Consider the following 19,473-nt stretch of genomic DNA (forward strand, 5'->3'; position numbering starts at 1 on the left):
GGGCATAAAACGAGTGCCCGGCCAAACACGGCAGTCTAATCACGAGCCCAGACACGCTGTATACAGCTGGTGGAGGGTTGCCGGGGGGGTTGGGATGGGCCACCCTCTCTGTTTCCAATCTTATCGCCCGGCAGCCGCGAAAAAGGACACGAGGAGTCCCGGGCGTGTGTGTACAGGTCTCGAAAAAATACGGAGACACGAGTGTAAAGGAGTCGCGAGAGCAAACAATCACGTTCGGTCAAGGTAAACAGAGGGAAGTTTCACCGGAGGGGTTCGAAAGTCCCGGTCGAAGTTGGCGGGGCGCCGAGGGGTGGAAACGGCGGACAAAGTCGAAACCGGAGGAGCCCGGAGAGTAATCCTAGAAAGCGTGGCTGGTGTGTACGCGCGCGGCTCGCGTTCTCGCCAAAGGAAACTCGACCCTTCCGAGACGTCTCCGCCGTCTTTCTTCGGGCCGGGAAGGACGAAACCGCCCCCGGCCCGGTATTCCTTGCACGCGTTTTTCGCTAATTGTGACGGCGCCCTTTGTCTCCGCCGTATTTCTTGGGAAAATTACAATTTTTATTTGAATCTTGTCTTTGTTTTTATTTTCATTTCACCCCGAGCTTCTCCCGCGGCACCACCTTCCGAGGGAGGTGCACCGGTTGTCGTCACGGGTAAGGATTTAGATGAATTTCAACGCGAATATCCTCGAAGTCTTGTTTCATATGAGAAACGTGCCCCCTTTGCAGTCGGGAACCATTTTAACTCGGAATTCAAAACAGTTTTTTTCGATGTATAGTATTTCCATTTTATACAGCCCAGTGCATTTTGGACGTATGCCATTGTACTTTGAGACCCATGCAACAGTTGCACTTTCAACAATTTGTTTTCTTTAAATTGAATAAGTTTGTTTTTTCTTTCTTTTTCAGACTATGTTTAGGTTACGTATTCTACGTATTTCGTACGTTTGTTATTATATTATTATATTATTATATTATATATTATATTTTTTATATTTTATTACTATACATATAAAAAATATAATATATAATATAATAATATAGTAATATAATTTAATATTATAGTATATTTAGTAATATTTATATAGTAATATAAATTAATAAACGTAATATAATTGTATTACTATACATTATATTACATTTATTCTACACAATCATTATTCCTTTACTAACAATAAGAATACTTTATTGCGTAGATAATATCATTCGAAGCAAGTTTTTCCTTAGCGAAAATGTAATTCACAGCTTTGTTTACGAGTTATTAACGCAAAACAGTGGCCAATGAGAGGCAAGATCAGCTGACGCGAGACGGTCGAGTCACTGAGCGGAACTGGGCCGTCTCGCACCATCCGTGCTCGCCTCTTATTGGTCACTGTTTTTCGATAATAACTCGTAAACGAAGCCACGGATTGCATTTTCGCTAAGGACAAAGTTACTTCAAATGGTATTTTTGGGACACTCGTTTGAAGTTGATCGCTGAGAACTGCGGCCGACTTGGAATGAGAAAATATGAATAATAATGCAGATGGTCGGAAACGGTGCACTGTCTACAACCGCAGTCGTTTTGTTTTTCGTTTATCGACTCTCTTTGTCTCCGAGGATCGAGAAGATTCTCTTCGCGGAAGGGTGCAAAATTAAAGTGGCCGGCTCCGCGAACAAGAAGCATCCGCGGTAAGATGCGCACCCGCCACGTGACGGCTGCAGGCCACTTCGACGATGCCCGGAACGCGTTCCCTCATTGTTCGAAACGCTCGATTCTTGACTTTAATTAATTTTTGAACGACCGAGTGTCCACGGTTTGCTACCCCGCGGGGCGAGCCCGGACAAAGGCTGTTTGTTTATTCATGAGCTTCCGGTTTCCACGATTTGGGTCAGCAATGTTGAATGCTCCAGCTTCTCTTGTTTTCATAATGCTCACGTTTTGTATTATGTTTGAGCGCGTTGCTGCAACTGCAATGACCAAAGCGAACGTGTTTTGCCTCGGAGGCTGCTCGAGAGTTTTTGAGGGGTGTGTTCCAGGCTCGATGATGTCGGAGCCATAATTTGGTACCGATGGGGATTGTCTATTCCAGCGATAGGCGGGATTACTTGTTGATTTTGGTTTGTTTATGTGCTCCAGAGTTAACTGTTCCTCGCGATCTTCATATTCGTGTGTGTACATCGATTCAAAGCTGCTGCTTCGTTATTTTTAATCTGAAAAATGTCTCTCTGCTTACGTCACGGTATTGTTTATGGCATAATCTATTTTATGGTTTTATCGTGTACTGCCAGCGTTGTATTTCGCCAGAAGACTTTTTTCAAAATTCTGTATTTTCGTCATCCATTTCGTGCTTTGTACGAGTTTGAATTCTGTGGACACTCGTGCAATATTTTTCAACGAATATAAAATTGTTTAACATAATATGAACCGTTCACAAAATAATATTAACTTCTTCACAAATTGCATTTATATATTAAAAACTCGTTCGTAAAAGTGTATCGAAGCAAGAGTAGGTCATATTTCGATTAAATATTTCGCATTTCATTAATGCACGTGGTGTACAAAAACGGCATTGATTAAATTGATAATATTGTATAAAAAATGTTCAAAAAAGGCCAACGAGTGCACAGAAAAAGATGTCTCAAATTCGTCTCGCTGCAGTTGTAAAAATTTGCTGGTTGTAAAATCCAATTTGCCTGGATTCGAGAGTGATTCGTGAGCCGAAGAGCCACGGTGCATTTTAATGCATTAAAACGATCAAGAAAGACCCGTGACCGAACGGAGAAAATTACCAAAACTTGTCCCGCTACAATTTCTCGAATCGTGGCGGATCAGTGAGCCGCGGTAGCTCATTCGAAGTGCGGCCCAGCAAGTGTAACGTGAAGCGTTTAAAGAACGGCGAGGAATTCAATTACCAGATTTCACAAGGCTCACAATTAGTATAGTATTTGAACACAGTGCTCTCGGATTGCCGGCTACAATGTCCCTTCTACGGTTCATTAGTGGATCAAAGTTTTATAAGTTCGGCACCATAAGAGACCGTGCTCAAGAATACGTTAATGAAGAATCAATAGGGCACGGAATCGCTTTATCCCGAATAGGGAAAGTGGCTTTCAGACCAGGAGTGTCTGCGCCACGTTGCTGCGGAGTTCTTCAAGGTTTCCATTAAGCATAAATTTAATCAATAATATTGGAATTTGCGCGAGCGCGCGGTTTGCACTATTGAAGGTGTAACGCGAGCTCGGCTGGCTCTGTTCACGGCTAAATTACTCGACGAAAGCGAGAGCTTAACAATTATTAACGAGCAATTCATTTGTGAGTCGTTGCAGTCAGACATTACTAATTTATTCAGTTAATGTTAGTCGCGCTTTAGCGTGTTCCTCTGCTGTGTAATTTCTTGATTGGGACGCGGAGCTGGCAAACAATATTTCTCGAACCCTAATTTGCCCAAATTTCTTTATCGAAACACGAAGCAGACTAATTCAAGTTATGTAGAAGATGCAGCGAATGGTGGATCGTCGAGTTTGACATTATTCTAATAAAATTTTATTCAAATAACATTTCGAATACATTTTAAATACACTTTTATTCGAACAACATTTCGCGAATACAATTCTATTCGAATACATCTTTCGAATACAATTTTATTCGAAGAACATTTCGAATACAATTTTATTCGAACAACATTTCGAATACAATTTTATTCGAATACATCTTTTGAATACAATTTTATTCGAACAACATTTCGAATACAATTTTATTCGAATACATCTTTTGAATACAATTTTATTCGAACAACATTTCGAATACAATTTTATTCGAATACATCTTTTGAATACAATTTTATTCGAACAACATTTCGAATACAATTTTATTCGAACATTTCGAATACAATTCTATTCGAACAACATTCCGAATCCAATTTTATTCGAACAACATTTCGAATTCAATTTTATTGGGCTAATCTTTCGAACCAATTCTTCGAATAAAATTTTATTTGAACACAACTCTTCGAATAAATTCTTCAAGTAATATCTCCGAATATAAGTTGATTCAAATAATACATAAAATTGGATAATTAGAAGTACCAAAACAATTGATGACCACCAACCCTACTAGCTTGTTAAATTCGTATTAATCTCACCGTAATTCGTAAACGTATAATTTGTGTAACGAAACATGAAGCTGACTGCTTAAAATAATTTTTCCTAAATTGGAAAAGCATCGTTAGCAAGTTAGTAACCGCGCAAAATTGTCTAATTAGGAGTCTAACTTCGGTCTCGAGACAGAGAAAGAGAGAGAGAGAGAGAGAGAGAGAGAGAGAGACTGAGGAAGAAAGAAAGAAAGAAAGAGGGAGAAGTGGCTAGAGCAAGTAGGAAAACGTCGGGATTGTGAACAGAGGGGTGAAGAGCCGGTCTGGCTTTTTTCTGGAGCGATGCTCGATGCTCGAGATTAATAAAATTAGTCAGTTAGTCCTCGGATAAATGTTGCCCCCGATGGCCACGGCCGGATAACGACCCTCCGGCTACAGATTCAACATCCGCGCCGGGCAAAACGAGCAAAAGCGACTTGTATGTATATACCGTTGGCCCTCTGCGCGGCTAACGAGAGAATTTTCGAGGGAAGAAAGATATATCCCGTGGCGGTGAATTCGTAATTGTGTTACCGTTGAATTTACCGGCAGGATGAAGTAATTAAGTCCCGTTTCTTGCGAGCCTCGCCGCTTCAACGTCGCGGTTCCCTCGGCCATTCGCTGTTCAACGAGCTAATACGACGATCGAGCATGAAAATGTCACGATTCCTCGTCCCTCTGGCGCGGCACGTACACGCACAAACGGAAACGTCAGAGCGTGATTTCTTTAATTGCTTCGAATCAAATTTTTCCGGAACGAGAATCGAGATCATTTTGCTTTTTAACGAGGCGCAATTACAGCTCTGTAAAATAATCATCCCCCGGCGGACGACAAATGTTTCATTAAATTCTGTCGCGCACGGCTGCCGCGTTTTACAATTAAACAAAATTTGTTCCGTCGCGAAGTCGATGAGCGGGAAATAAAATGAAAAGTAATATAGCCGAGACGCGTCAGTCGACCCGGTATATTCGTCGACGTGGTATTTATAAAAACGATTCGATTGTAATTACTCGCATGACGTCCATTAAATCGACGAACATCGACGGAGAAATTAATAACTCGATGATATTTCTGTTTCACAGTGTCCCGGAGCCTCTACGCGCGCAGGTGTCACCGCGCAGCAACAAACGAGAGACAGGTATGTCGCGTACCGAACAATCGTCAAAAATTCCCGAACTCGTAAGGCTCGTCGCAAGCTATCGCACCTTTGCGCACCCACTGAAATTTGATAGAAATTTCCGTTCGACGTGTCCGCTCCGATAGAAGTTCAAAGGCGGGCGCGTTCGCGCGACGGAACCGAGTGCTTCTCTGTACTCGGTCGAAGAGCAGAAAAAATGCGAATGCCGCCGCAAACCGGGCGCAGAAATTTAATGAGAATACTTCGACGGAAATTCGAGCAATCTCGCGACGCGAATTTTTACGGGTCCATTAAACGTGCAGGAACTTTTGACGAGGGCAAAAATTGTTTCGAACGGTGTTTTCATTAAATTTTTGTTCTTTAACACTTTCGGTGAAATGATCGCCCGGCGACGAGATATCCGGGGTTCCGAGCGCTATGGAAATGTTCTCCCGACGGTCTCCGTGACGACGATTACCGCGGTTAATTCCGGGGAACGTAGGCAACTGTTTCTCCCCCCTGGTCGACGAAAATCCTCTCGTTAGTGGACGGTAACCGTATCGTTTGTTCATTTCGCGCCCGAGGACCGGTTCCCGCGCCGTTCCGAACCGTTTTCGGAGCGGTTCGTGCACGGATAGCCCGGTGTTTAGGATGGATTCGAATATGGTTATCGTCCGGTAACGAACTTTCCACTCGTGCTGATGAACTCTCCTCTTTTCCCTTTATTGGGTTTCGATGGCCCGGAAAGAGGACGCCGCGCCGCGCGCGTCCCGAAGAATGATTGAGTGCGCGAAAACGCTCGGCGTTTTAACGCCGACGGTTTTGCGGGCGCGTCCGACCGCCAGCACGCCGAATAATACGGCTGCGAAAATTTATTGGATTGAGAAGTTCGCCACTTAACGGCACGCCCGGAACATCTCCGCGGAAAATCGAATTTTCGTTGCGCATTGCGCTAACCTTCGGAATAAATTACGTAAACGGAGGATTGTTAACGGTTCGTTAAACATTTTAATATACCGTGCAAATCTTTAACCAGTTAGCTAACGAACCTGACTAACGAAGCTACTTTGTTCCCTCTGTGTACAGTTTTTTCCCCATTGTAATTATTTATGTTTTTATTTGCTCATTTTGCAGTACATCGGTCGAATGTACAGGGTGTCCCAACAGACGTGGTACTATCGGGGCGATTCTGCGTGCAAAAAAGAAATCGAATATAAGTAATACAATTTTATCGTTTGAGGCTTTGAATATTCAGCGAGTACGCGTTAAAGGTCGGCATTGTTCGGATTATTTCAATTAAATATATAGCCAAGATAATTATATTCGAATAAATTCTTTTTAGTCGAATATTTTGGTAAGGTAATTCAGTATTCGTTATACATTATTCTGTCTATTTATTCGAGTAATTCTTTATTTGAATGATCCTTTATTCGAGTAATTCGAAGAATTCTTTATTCGAGTAATTCGAAGAATTCTTTATTCAAATAATTCAAAAAATTCTTTATTCAAATAATTCGAAGAATTCCTTATTCAAGTAATTCGAAGAATTCTTTATTCGAGTAATTCGAAGAATTCTTTATTCGAATAATTCAAAGAATTCTTTATTCAAATAATTCGAAGAATTCCTTATTCAAGTAATTCGAAGAATTCTATATTCGAATAATTCGAAGAATTCTCTCTTAGAATAATTCGAAGAATTCTTTCTTAGAATAATTAGATGAATTCTTTTTTAGAATAATTCCAAAAAGTAATATGTAAGAAATAAATCGATAAATTATAAAAAAACACTAGATTCTATCATTTTTTATAAAAATCGACTATTTTCGGTGAAATCCGGTGTCCAGTAATGTATCTATCGGGAACAAATGATCGCTGCGTGTCGGTCAGAACAATGCGCTGAATATTTCGTGGCGCACGCGAAAAGGTACGTTTTCGTATAAATTGAGCAATCTCGGCGGTGAATCTGGCGCCGCTTTTCACGCCGTTTATACGCGTTGCCATAAAGTTCGCACGCGGCAGTCCGACTCGAAGGTCCGCGCGCCGCGGCAACAAGACGAAATCACCTCGGAACCCGATCGATTTCACCTTTCGACGCCGTCTATCCTCGTTCGGTATTCACCTTTTGTTCGCCGTACGAGTTATACTCGATTCTTTATTCGTTCGATGGTTCACGGTCTACGCAGCGCCTAAGTGGCGGCTAGAATTGCTACTTTTGAATCAATAAGTATGTCACTAGCGTAATCACTGATGATTCGATTTGAAAAAAGAACAAATTTAAAAATCAACTATGTAATGTTATCGGAAACTAGGATGATTAATTTGTGTTTGCTCCGTACGTTGTAATCATATTGTTCTAATTTTTAATTTTATTTCATTATTTCCACTAGATATAAAAATTAAATTAAATTAAAATAAAAATATTCTGCATCAGTTGCAAAGAATAGGTGGCGGATATAAATTAAATTATTTCTCTATTAATTTCAACTGTTCTTTATTAAATTGCTCGTACCTGTTTTTATCATAAATGAATAAAATTCGCTGTCTAATTATTGCTACTATTATTATTATTATTATATCGAATTTCTGTAGAAAAATTCAAAGAATATCTGGCCCGTTTACGTTGAGTAAATTAAATAAATTGCATTAAATTAAGCGCGTCCTTATATTTATCGCGAGGCGTAACGTTTCCAATTTCCACTGGTAACTCTTGCCCAAGAGTTCAGCGACTTCCCACGCGAAAGAATTTGAAACAAGTTTCTCAAGGATTCACGAATTCCTTTCCTCTTTAGAAAAATCGTGGAAGAAATTAACGGGTTGTTATCGAGTTAAAAACTTAGCCGTAACGCCGAGCACGACAAGAGGAGCGAGAACGAGAGGATCCGATGCGTTTGATGCGACGAAGAAAAGGAATGACCTTTTTTTGTTAATCCGAAAGATCGCCGCCAGTCTTAGCGTAGAATCCCAAAGAAGGAAATATTCAAACGGCTTATGCCTTTTCCTTTCGGTGCCGGGTCTACAAAGCTGCCGGGCTACCTTTATGACGTCCATTTGCGTGTCTCTTCTTTCGCTCTTGATCCAAGGATTCCCGCTAATTCGAATCCGAGCATCGCGTTACTAAAAGCAAAGAAACGGGCTGCTCAGAGACAAACGGTCCTCTTTCGAGTCCGCTCTCCTTTGAAGTGCGCTGGTTAAATCGATCGTATTTTCTTCCCTCCTCGCAGATCCGTCGCGGGAAATGCCACTGCGCGGCCATTTCCAGTCATCCGCTAAAAACAGTCTAAACGCCCGAGTCATTAGCCATTATCATCGTTTCGTTTTGCTTCGCTAAACAAATGTCGGGAACATTCGCAGCAAAATTCTTCTGTATCGATCCCTCGCGAAATATTTATTTATTTTAGCTGGCACAGTGCTTCGTGCAAGGTGTTTCCTTAATTTTCGTTAATCTGACAAAAGAATGTTTCGAATAAATAGTTATCGGTTTCCTATTTGCTAATAGAATTATCATCTTCTCGATAAAAAGTCGAGTCGTTCTTTAAAATAGCATTGGATAATCCTTTTCATTCATTTCATTCATTCATTCATTCTTCCATTCATTTCGTTTCATATTATTATAGTTCGCGCCGAGAGGATTACGGTAATATCGTGTCCTCGATTTTTCATTGAAAGAATAATAATTTTTAGAAACTCCACGTTTTTATCGTGTAGTCGACAGGAAGCCGATAAACTTCCGCTCGGAGCGTTTTGCTATAAAATTAACAGAAGTGCCGGAAAAAATATGTGGAAAAGTTAAGGAAATACGTAACCCTGTGTACGTGCAAAGTCGAGAACGTACGGGGAGTACATGCAGAAAACGAACGAGAACGTTATTGAATGCGACGGTGGAAGAACTAATATAAGATAAAAAAAAGAAAGGAAACCAGACAAAAATGAAGAGAAATACGCCGAGAAACGGAACCTGTCCTGGGTAGACAACTTAACCAAGTTGGCATTAAATAAGGCCCTTAGTCGCCAGCGAAAAAGTGAAGCTCCGCAAAATATTTGTCGGTCGAAGCACCCACTCCATTTATTCGATCTAATGGATCGCGTCTATAAACTGAGAGATCCGCGAGAGGCTGGATGTCTGGAACGTTAAAATTGATTGGGACTACACGCTGCTAACGTCGGAAGGATGAGAACGTCCAGCGACAAAGTTGTATGAGAAACACGGCGTCCATTCGCCGGAACGAAACCTCGTGGTCTGCGAAATAAATTTCCAGAGGATCCTGTGCACGGCGAACACTCGTTCTCTATGATTATTCCACGAAACATTAATCCGATTAGAAGGTCCGATAAGAAATTTTTCGGGAACAGGAAGTCCATTCGCTCGAATTGACATCGTGCTCGGCGAAATAAATTTCGAGGAAATCCCGTGCACGGCCAAAACATGCTCCCGTATTATTCTCTCGCGAAACATCGGCCGGATTAGAAACGTACAATAACAAATTTTTAAGGAACGCGAAGTCCATTCGGTTAAATGGAATTCGAGCATGGCAGGGCTGTAGATAACTGTCCCCCGAACGCTTAGCTGGCGCTCTGTTTCGCTCGGACTTTAATTTTTCATTTCGATTCCGGTATTTCCGCAAGCATCGCGCTCGCCCGAAACGATAGCGAGATACTGTCAAGGCGAATCGACCCCTTTCGATAATGGTATTAAACCCGATTCAGCATAATTCCGAAGAACAGCGCCGTTCCATCATTTTTCGATAGGATCGACGTATTTTTAAGTCGGAAGCGGACGATTTGCCTTGGTCCAGAGTTCTGCCAATTCAATTACATTGTAACAGAATTTCGCAATTTAATCGCATCCTGTTTCAATTACGTAGTAATTCGACTACGTTGCGATTCGATTATTTAATTCAAACCTTTCGGCAGTTCATTTAATTGCTGATCATTTTAATCGCGAGTGTAATTGCATCACGTGTTGTGTAATGCAACTGAAAGGTAATGTAATTGAAATACAAAGCAGCTGAAACGTGATGTAATTGAAATACAAAATGCACGAAAATGGGCAATTTGGGAAGAGGGGATACGATTATTCGAGCCTTGTGGCTCGTTTTTATAGATGTTGACAATCGTTAACTATAAAAACTAGCCGCAAGGCTCGCACAATCGCATCTCCATTTCCCTAACTGTACATTTTTCTGCAGAATCTGAGCGCGAATTAGTGAGAATTTACTGTACACTCACTTTTTATATTTTTTAAATTTTTATTTATATTAATTCATTATCTTTTAATACTTAATTTCAATTCAATTCCATCGTAGTTCATAATCAATGTAATCTAATTATCCCAATACGTAATTGGCGATCCTGAAATTAACGGCGATCTGAATTTCGAATTACAATGCGACTGTGTCGTAATGTAATTGAATTATTCCGCAATTATAATTCGTCGAATAATTCAATTGTAATTCTGCGCAACTCTGCCAGCGAAGTGCCGCCATTTTTGCGCATGACACGAAGACGATGCAACGCACGAGAACGGATATCGCGAACGAATACGAGACAAGATGATCCGAAATAAAATTCGGTATATTTATATTCCGCGGAGCTTGATTTAATGACGTTTTCGCATTCAATTCTCGGAGCATACGACCGGATCTTTTTTGGCGAACCGGCGTAATTGTAGTCCGGGAATTTTCGCCGAGAATTGTACACCTCTCGTACTTCGATAGGATATTCTTATGCTAATTTATCAGGCCGTTGTATAATGAAACGTGGATTTATCGGCAGCAATTTATCGCGATAAAAAGGGGAGGAATTATGGGAGTCAGAGATGAAAGGCGGAGGCATCGGGAACGAGAACTTTGCCGCGGGTTTGTAAAATAAAGGAAGATCGATAGCGGATTGATAAATTTCTGGGCAAATAGAGGAGTGTAGGTTTCCCACGGAACGAAGAAATATAGAAGTCGAGGCCCGCGCGGTGAGATTCAATAGGGGTTGGAAGAACCGGATGTAATGGAACTGTGGATTTTAATAACGATTTCGGAGATTTCAACCCTTTAATCGGGCAGCGTGAAGATGAGAGCCTGGAAATGATTTATACCTCTCGTTGCGTTTAAGCGAAATTTAAAACTTTTTAGGGATTCAGAACTTTTTAGGAATTCGCCCACGATTAGACCGTGGATTTTATGCATTTATGACGAGAATGAGCAAAAATGAGCATCAAATTTAAAACATCAGCAAGATCGAAAGCATTTAAAAATATCTGTATATTATTTATTGACAGCTCACTGAAATTATTCATGGTGGAAGGAATTTTCTGCATCTGCTTCTTGCAATTTTTATTTCGCGTAAAGATATAATTATGATAAATGTCCCCAATATCTGAATAATGTGTGCTTAGTATTATTATGAAGCAAGGGAAAATTTCTGTAATAATTGAGCCGTTCGAAGAAAAAGAGGTGAAATTATATTTTCTGCTAAGTTGATTCGATATCATTAAATCATATTTAATTCAATATCTTATTTGATTCCTCATTTTAAATAGAAGCTTGAAGGTGGCTTATGTAAAAAAAAAAGTGTTGTAACATTTTTATATATTATTGCATTTCACAGAACTTTTAATTCATCCCTCGTTATCAACAAATTTGCTTTTTCGACTTGTATATTGTTTCTGATTTAAGCAACGCAATTGTGTTCTCCTCCGTCGAACGAATTTAGTTCGCGACAAAGTTCGCAGTTGCGGTCTTCCTTCCGCGAGAAACATAATTCTCGAGGTTGTAACGATTCCACGAAATCACGAGGATCTTGTTTCGGGCTGGTTGTTCAGCGATCGCGGCGATTGGTAACCCTGCTTCAAAATTTACAGCACCGCCGGTTCCGGCTAAGCGTGTCCGTTACGATCTACAAAATCACGTGTAGTTATAGTTACGCCGATTCTGATGCAAATGAAGAGAGCCCGTCCACTCGTCTCCTGATAAAGTAGTTTGTCCCGTTCGCCGACTGTTCCGGTATAAATTATCTAACACGCTCGTCTTGGAGCGATAAGCACGCACTGCTGTCCAGTATAATCGTCCGATGCACCTGCAAATATTTTGCCGACAGGAACGCTCCACTGTCTCCGACACGGCAAACTGCGAAGACTAATTTTTTCGAACTACGAAATCGCCGAAGTATAGTCGACGGATCAGAAAATCTTACTACACGGCTCTAATGTTTATTCTCGTCGATGCATTATGCGAATTGTCCGATCGCATACTTGATACTAGGTTCGCGGGCGTTTCTTGTATACCTATTTCTTGGGACACCCGTTAAATAGACGGGGTGAAAAGTGACACGTATTTTCCTTATGATTAAGATTAATTTAATTCGAACGTATTTAAATATTCGGTTATACGATATTATCAAACATATTATTAAATATTATCAGAAGTTTTGTTCTTGATTCTTGACATAGTATATAATTAATAATAATAATTGGATTTGATGCATTCGTGAGAAAAATGAATAGGTGAAATATAAAATAGCGGGAAGATTGTGAGTTGTTAAGAAGAATTCTTTCGCGAATTTCAACCGAAGCAGGTCATTCTTACATCTTTCTATACGTTAACTAATTTCAACTAATTTTCCATTTGTTAAATTTTCGTAACAGGCTCAGATAGAAAAGTTGAAAAAACGCGAGTATCTTACTTTGTTTCTGCATTCCAAGTAATTGACGCTTAATAAAGAAAAATTGCAGGCATTGTTCAATAAACTAGTCTCTCTATCACCACGAAAAAAATATTGTAAATCATTTGGTACAATTTTTAAAAATAATTAGGTTCTAAATGATGTGCGATCAGTTTCGTGAGCCACTGCACATGTAAGAGTTAGGCAAACAGATATGTGAACATATTCTTTGAAGAATTAATGTACAGTATGAATTACCGATTTTGCAATATGCACAATAATTTTCATTACAAATTTGAATTAGCGCCATGATTTGTTCGCAAACCACGCATTCGACACGTGCCGCAAATCTAGCGTTAACGGTAAACATAGTAATACGTTCGCAGAAAATAACAGCGCGAAATTTCGAAAGAAAAAACCGCCGCGTTTGCCCGCTAGTTCGTTAATCCGAATATTCATCGGGAACGCGGAATTACGACACGACCGGGCGGCACTTTTATAAGCGTGCAATTTTACGGAACGAGATCCGAGCCGGCGATCGGACTCCGATTGGCGGATCACCGCCGGGCCGTGTGTTTATCGAATAATCGCGTGTTCGGACAACGCGATAACCGTAGCCAGATATAAACGGGGTCGCGAGTAATTTTTAATTTTTCATTTCCTCCGGCCGGCACACGATCCGTTCCGCGATCGGCGATCTCGCGATTTAACGGGTGTCCGTCCAAATAAAAAGCAATGCACGACCGATTGGAAAAACTTTGACAAATCGGACGGCACTCGTTCAACGGTCGGTCCCGCGCCTTTTTCGCGAATATTTCCGCTCTTGCATTTCAACCGACCGCCTCGCCCTGGGAGAGAACCGCCCCCGGTTTATTCGCGACGGTGCCTGATTATTTGAACTCAATTCGCCCGTTTCTCTCTCTTTCACTTACCGCCACGGGCGTTTACTTACGGGAATTCGCACGTGCTCGTTCGTTCTTGCGATCCTTGGCTCGGCTACCTTCGGTTCGTCTCGGTTTCTGCGGCTCGAGATGCTCGAATCGACTGCTTGTTCTCCCTCGAGGTGTTCACTAGACGACGCTGTCAATGCTTTGTTCGTCGACTGCATTTGCATTGTGTGACAGTTGCATCGGGGATTCGTAAATAAAAAACAAACCATTCGTTTATTCGGCAAAATTGATTCTGTCGCATGCAAAGTAGGCGATACACGTACAGTCAATAGGAGAAACGAACGAAAGTTGCTTCTTTTCTGCAAATCTGACAAAAAAGAAATATACCACAAGATAGATTCGAACAAAAGAAGTAACTTTTGTTTGACGACATTTTCCTCTAACAAGAATATTTTGAAAAATTTTAATTATTTCATTTTACTGATTCGCATTTAATCATTAACTTTAATATTATTTTTATAATAGGGTATCTCATCCTAGCTTTTTTTTTATAAATTTTATCAACTCATGAACATTTAGTTGTTAAATACATTTATCGTACAATTCGCGAATTACAGCAACAAAATAAGAAGTAGCCGAATATTTGGGGGTTGAGTTCCATCCCTTAAAAAATTGCGCAACAAAGTATCGAAATCTTTTGAATTTCCGGAACAGAGGATCGAGAAATTGTTTCGATACATAACCGCGAGGTTATAGAACGAGAAATTCCGGCTACTATATTTATGCACAACGTATTTCGCTCCATCCTTCCGTTTTTTGAACGCCGAGAAGCGCGATCATCCGCGGAGTCGCTCGCCGCGAATCAGCAGCGGCGTTCCCGTGTCTATTTTTCTTTCGTCTGCGCAACGATCCGCGACGAAAAATTGTTTTTTCGTTTCCACCGGTCCGGTTTAATTAATTAATCTTTCCATGATACACCGAAGTCGCGTATCGCGCGCGACAAATGAAATGCGGGGAGCGCAAGTTAGCCGGGCCTGCGGCCCATTTTCGAGCCGTTTTTCTCCCGTTTCTTTTTCATACTGATAGCAAATTACGCGACTTTACCATCATCCACTTTCATTCGTTCGGCCATACCAAATCTCGTTACCCCGCTCTCCGTGGTTCGTTCCCGTTTCCGCTTTCGTGGGAAATTATGTCGTTTGTAATGTGAAATGCACGGCTTATTCTTCCGGAAGTTCGAGCTTCTCTTTGTATTTTCATGTGATACAATTCCCGCGTTGTCCCCTCCGCGTTCTTCTTCGTCCGTTTCTTTTTTCTTCTCTCTCTCTCTTTTTTTATTGTTTTCAGTTGGTTGCACGGCAATCCAATTACCGGATGAAACGCGCGCGAAAGAATGGCGCGAGGGACGGCATGATAATGTTATCAAACTGGCACGCCGGTGAGTCGGCCGCGGTTCCGCGGATTGTTTTGCAGCGATTTTAATCGTTAATGTCGGAATGCGATCGGACAGCGTCGCGCGTGTTCATTCGGTTCTCTATAAATCATTGAAATGTTACTTGTTTCCTCAGGAATGTGTTCCTTTCATATTGTTCGAACGCGAATAATGAAAATAACGTTAATTATCGTGTTTAAACGAGCTTTGTCCGGCATTCGTCGCTAAATAACCGAAATTTGGACCGAATACGAGGTGTATCCAGAAAGCGGACCTGGACAAATTTTAGTTGAATCGAGAACGTAATAATAAATATTCGAAATAATTTATTTCACATTTATTTAATTGAAATATGACCTATTTGCCTCGATGCACTTTCGATACCAACGAGTTTTTAATATATGAATTACATTTTTAAAGAAGTTTTTATTATTTTATATATAGTTTATATTGTTCTAAACAAGTTAATGTTCATATAAAATGTATAAATACCATTTTCTAAGAAGTTTATTTTATTTTATATATAGTTTATATTGTTCTAAACAAGTTTACGTTCATATAAAATGTATAAATACCATTTTCTAAGAAGTTTATTTTATTTTATATATAGTTCATATTATTCTAAACAAGTTTATGTTCATATAAAATGTATAAATACCATTTTCAAAGAAGCTTGTATTATTTTATATATAGTTTGTATCATTCTAAACAAGTTTACGTTCATATAAAATGTATAAACACCATTTTCAAAGAAGCTTGTATTATTTTATATATAGTTTGTATCATTCTAAACAAGTTTATGCTCATATAAAATGTATAAATACTGTTTTCAAATATTTTCATATTATTTTATATATAGTTTATATCATTCTAAACATGTCCACGTTCATATAAAACAATTACACGAATATCCGCAGAGTGCATACTCGCACGAAACTCGAACTAAATGACAAAAATACGGAATTCCGAAAAAATTCTTCTCGGCAAAATATGACACTGACAATGCACGATAAAACCGTAGAACGGGTTAGGTCATAAACAACAATATAACGTAATCCGATATACCTACGAACCCAACGCATATGAGAAATTCGCATTAAATACTCTATAAAAATAAATACATACATTTCGTCTCGATAGTCGATCGAAGCTCGGTATCCGCGCGCGCCTCGAAATTTCCAGGCGCCCTTCGTGCTCGCAAATTCAGCCGCAAAATTGTGAGACCGCGCTTCTGAAGAGCATCGCGGAAAAATGATACCACGCAATTCTGTAGGGCCGTGTGCAACAATCCGGCAATACCGGGGAAGTATGCGCACCCGGCAGAAGTCGGCAACAGAGAAATTCGCGGCGGGGGTTTCCGGGACGATGCGAAGTTGGGTCTTCCACGTGTCGGTCCGCCACGATATTGAACGACATGAGATAGTATGCGGTCCACGCACGATACTAGTTTACGATTATGTATATTCGCCGGTGTTGCAGGAAGTTCCGACATTCAATAATGGCGGCGGGGGCGGGGGAGAACTATGCCGCGCAACAATCTATACTATCTACGATGCCTCGCGATGGTTCGTATTAATGCACGGCCGCCGAGCCCGCGACGTTTAACGGCTTCTGATGTCTGGTACGAGGTTCGGCGATATCAGCCGCTTCAAACGCGAGCCAAAGACGCGGACGAACGCCTCCGCGTAAATTAACAATATCGAACAACCGGCCGCGAACTTCGGAACAATTCAACGACCCTTATCGGAACCTCGGCGCGTGCGTTCCTCTCGGTTCAACCGGGGTCGAGGCCGACGAAGCCGCCGACACCGCCGCCGGCCAAGTTTCCACGCCACTTCGAGACGATAACGAGGAAATTCGCGGCCGAGAACCGGCCGACGGAATTTCCGACGCTTTTCCTGTCACTACGCTAGAACAGTGGGGACAGTTACTGTCCGCTGGCCAATTACTGTGCCCTTCTGCGTATTTTCAAGCATAATTAACTGTACGTTTATCCTATAAGATTATATACAGTTTTTTATTTATATTCAATTGATTATTTATTTGTTCAAATTGAACGCGTGAAAGTTTTTCAAATGCCAGAAAATTTGTTTCAATCGTTTGATACTTCGCAGAATTTTCTGTAATGCTTATGAATAAGTTTATGAAAAATTATCCGATTAAAAAGAGTTCATTCGAATAATTATTTTGGCTGAATATTTATTCGAGACAATTCGAGAATAATGCACAATTTTGAAGAACCCTTTAATTCAATTGATTATTTATTTGTTCAAATTGAACGCGTAAAAGTTTTTCAAATGCCAGAAAAATTATTTCAATCGTTTGATACTTCGCAGAATTTTCTGTAATGCTTATGAATAAGCTTATGAAAAATTATCCGATTAAAAAGAGTTCATTCGTATAATTATTTTAGGTGAATATTTATTCGATTACAATTCGAGAATAATGAACAATTTTGAAGAACCCTTTCATTCTTGAAGAATCTACACCGAAAGTCGTGAAAGCGGAGATCTCACCCTTTAGAACGAGCACAGGCAGATTATTTTAGAATGTTCCTACTCGAAGTGACACGGGTTCAAAGTTCGCTAATCTCTCGGTCACGATTAGACCGCGGATTTTTATGCGAAATAAAAATTGTTCGCATGAATTGCAAGCAGTAGAAATTAAATAGAACGTGCCTAATAATATTAATAAAGCCGAAATAGTGCACACTCACACACACACACACATCGACATTTTTAAATTCTTTTAGATTTTTCACTATTTTATCCCTTTGCACTCGAGTGGTGACTCTGAGGCACCGCTAAAATTGTTATATTACGTTTCAAGATTATTTTGGTATCAACAAAGCTTAGATTTAAAAAATTGTTGAAAGTGTAACTGTTGTACGAGTCGCCATAAAGTTCAATTTCATATTTATAAAATGCACTTCGTCATATAAAATGGAAATGCTATAAGTCAGAAAAATGATTTTCGATTTACAGTTAAATGGCTTCGAGCGCAAAGGATTAAATTGCGACTATTCGAACCTGCCATAGATGCATTAAATCCGCAGTCTAATCACGATTTACTGCTTCAACTTCGTGGGCTGGTGTACACCGGCTAGACCGTGGATTTTATTGCATTTCCGACATAAACTGCACTCCAAAAACATACAGTCCAGTAACAAAGGCATCTACTGCTATTGTCTGAAATTAAATGGTCCGAGAAAGGGCAAATATTTCTGAATACGCGGAAGTCTTCTGGATTAACGACTGTGGCTCAAAGGGAGGATCGAACAACATTGTTCCGAAGGAAAATCGACAATCAGATTACAACTGATGTCGGTAATCGCAGCACCGTTGGGTGCTCGAGTTGTTTGGTCGGGAAATTTTGTAAGGATAATAGAATCGGTAGCCGAGCCCCGAGGGCGAGACCGAATCGCCCGGGGTCTGATCTCTCGCGATTTTGTTGGACGTTTCACGGTTATGTCGTTGTCGAGGGCGCGCCCACTCGTCCCCATTGTTCATCCCTTTGATCCGGCCAGTCATAATTCAACCGTGCGCAATTTCAGCGAGCGATTCGACGAGGATACTCGTGCGGGAGTGCGGAGTTACCGGTGCGACTGGCTACCTGGGTTCCGCATACTTTCGCGGCTCGCTTGGTTCTTTTAATTGAAACGGCCTCCGGGCTCGAAGATTCGCTGTTTGCTGGGAACGCTGGCAACGTTTGGTCACTTTTCTCGCAGCAGAACCTCGATAAAATCAATCTGGAACCTCTTTTAAAGACACGAAAGAGATGTTAAAGAGAACAAAGGAAATACAGGGAGAAACAGTGGCGAATAATTTTTAACATTGTATTGATATTTGTTAAAATATTTCTGTAAAAATGTCTGTTAAGCTCGAACATTTCTGAAAGGTTTTCATTTTTATGTGGAACTGATTGTTAAACAGTGGATTCTATTTGATGGGTTCTATTAAAGTAGAATTATAATTGAAATAAGGTCAAAATTGACCCTAATCCTGATTTCTTTTTTAAAGTCGTATCGAGATGTTTAGGAACAACGGAAAAATAAGGAGAAACAGTGGCAAATAATTTCCAACTTGTATAATATCTGTTAAAATATTTGTATATCTGTTAAAATATTTGTGTAATATCTGTTAAAATATTTGTATAATATCTGTTAAAATATTTGTATAATATCTGTTAAAATATTTGTATAATACCTGTTAAAATATTTGTATAAATATCTGTTAAAATATTTGTATAATATCTGTTAAAATATTTGTATAA

General features: G+C 40.2%; 1 protein-coding gene across 3 annotated transcripts in view; it reads left to right on the forward strand.

Moving 5' to 3' along the window:
• LOC117224000 (prolyl 4-hydroxylase subunit alpha-1) overlaps positions 1 to 19,473 on the forward strand; it is a 537,488-nt gene that overhangs the window by 265,764 nt on the left and 252,251 nt on the right. For all 3 annotated transcript variants that reach the window (XM_076521749.1, XM_033476652.2, XM_076521748.1), the window contains one exon: positions 5,195 to 5,250. The gene's annotated coding sequence lies outside the window, so the exon portion shown is untranslated. The remainder of the gene's footprint in view (positions 1 to 5,194; positions 5,251 to 19,473) is intronic.

The sequence above is a fragment of the Megalopta genalis genome, chromosome 5 (assembly GCF_051020955.1).
Source record: "Megalopta genalis isolate 19385.01 chromosome 5, iyMegGena1_principal, whole genome shotgun sequence".
Lineage (NCBI taxonomy): Eukaryota > Metazoa > Arthropoda > Insecta > Hymenoptera > Halictidae > Megalopta > Megalopta genalis.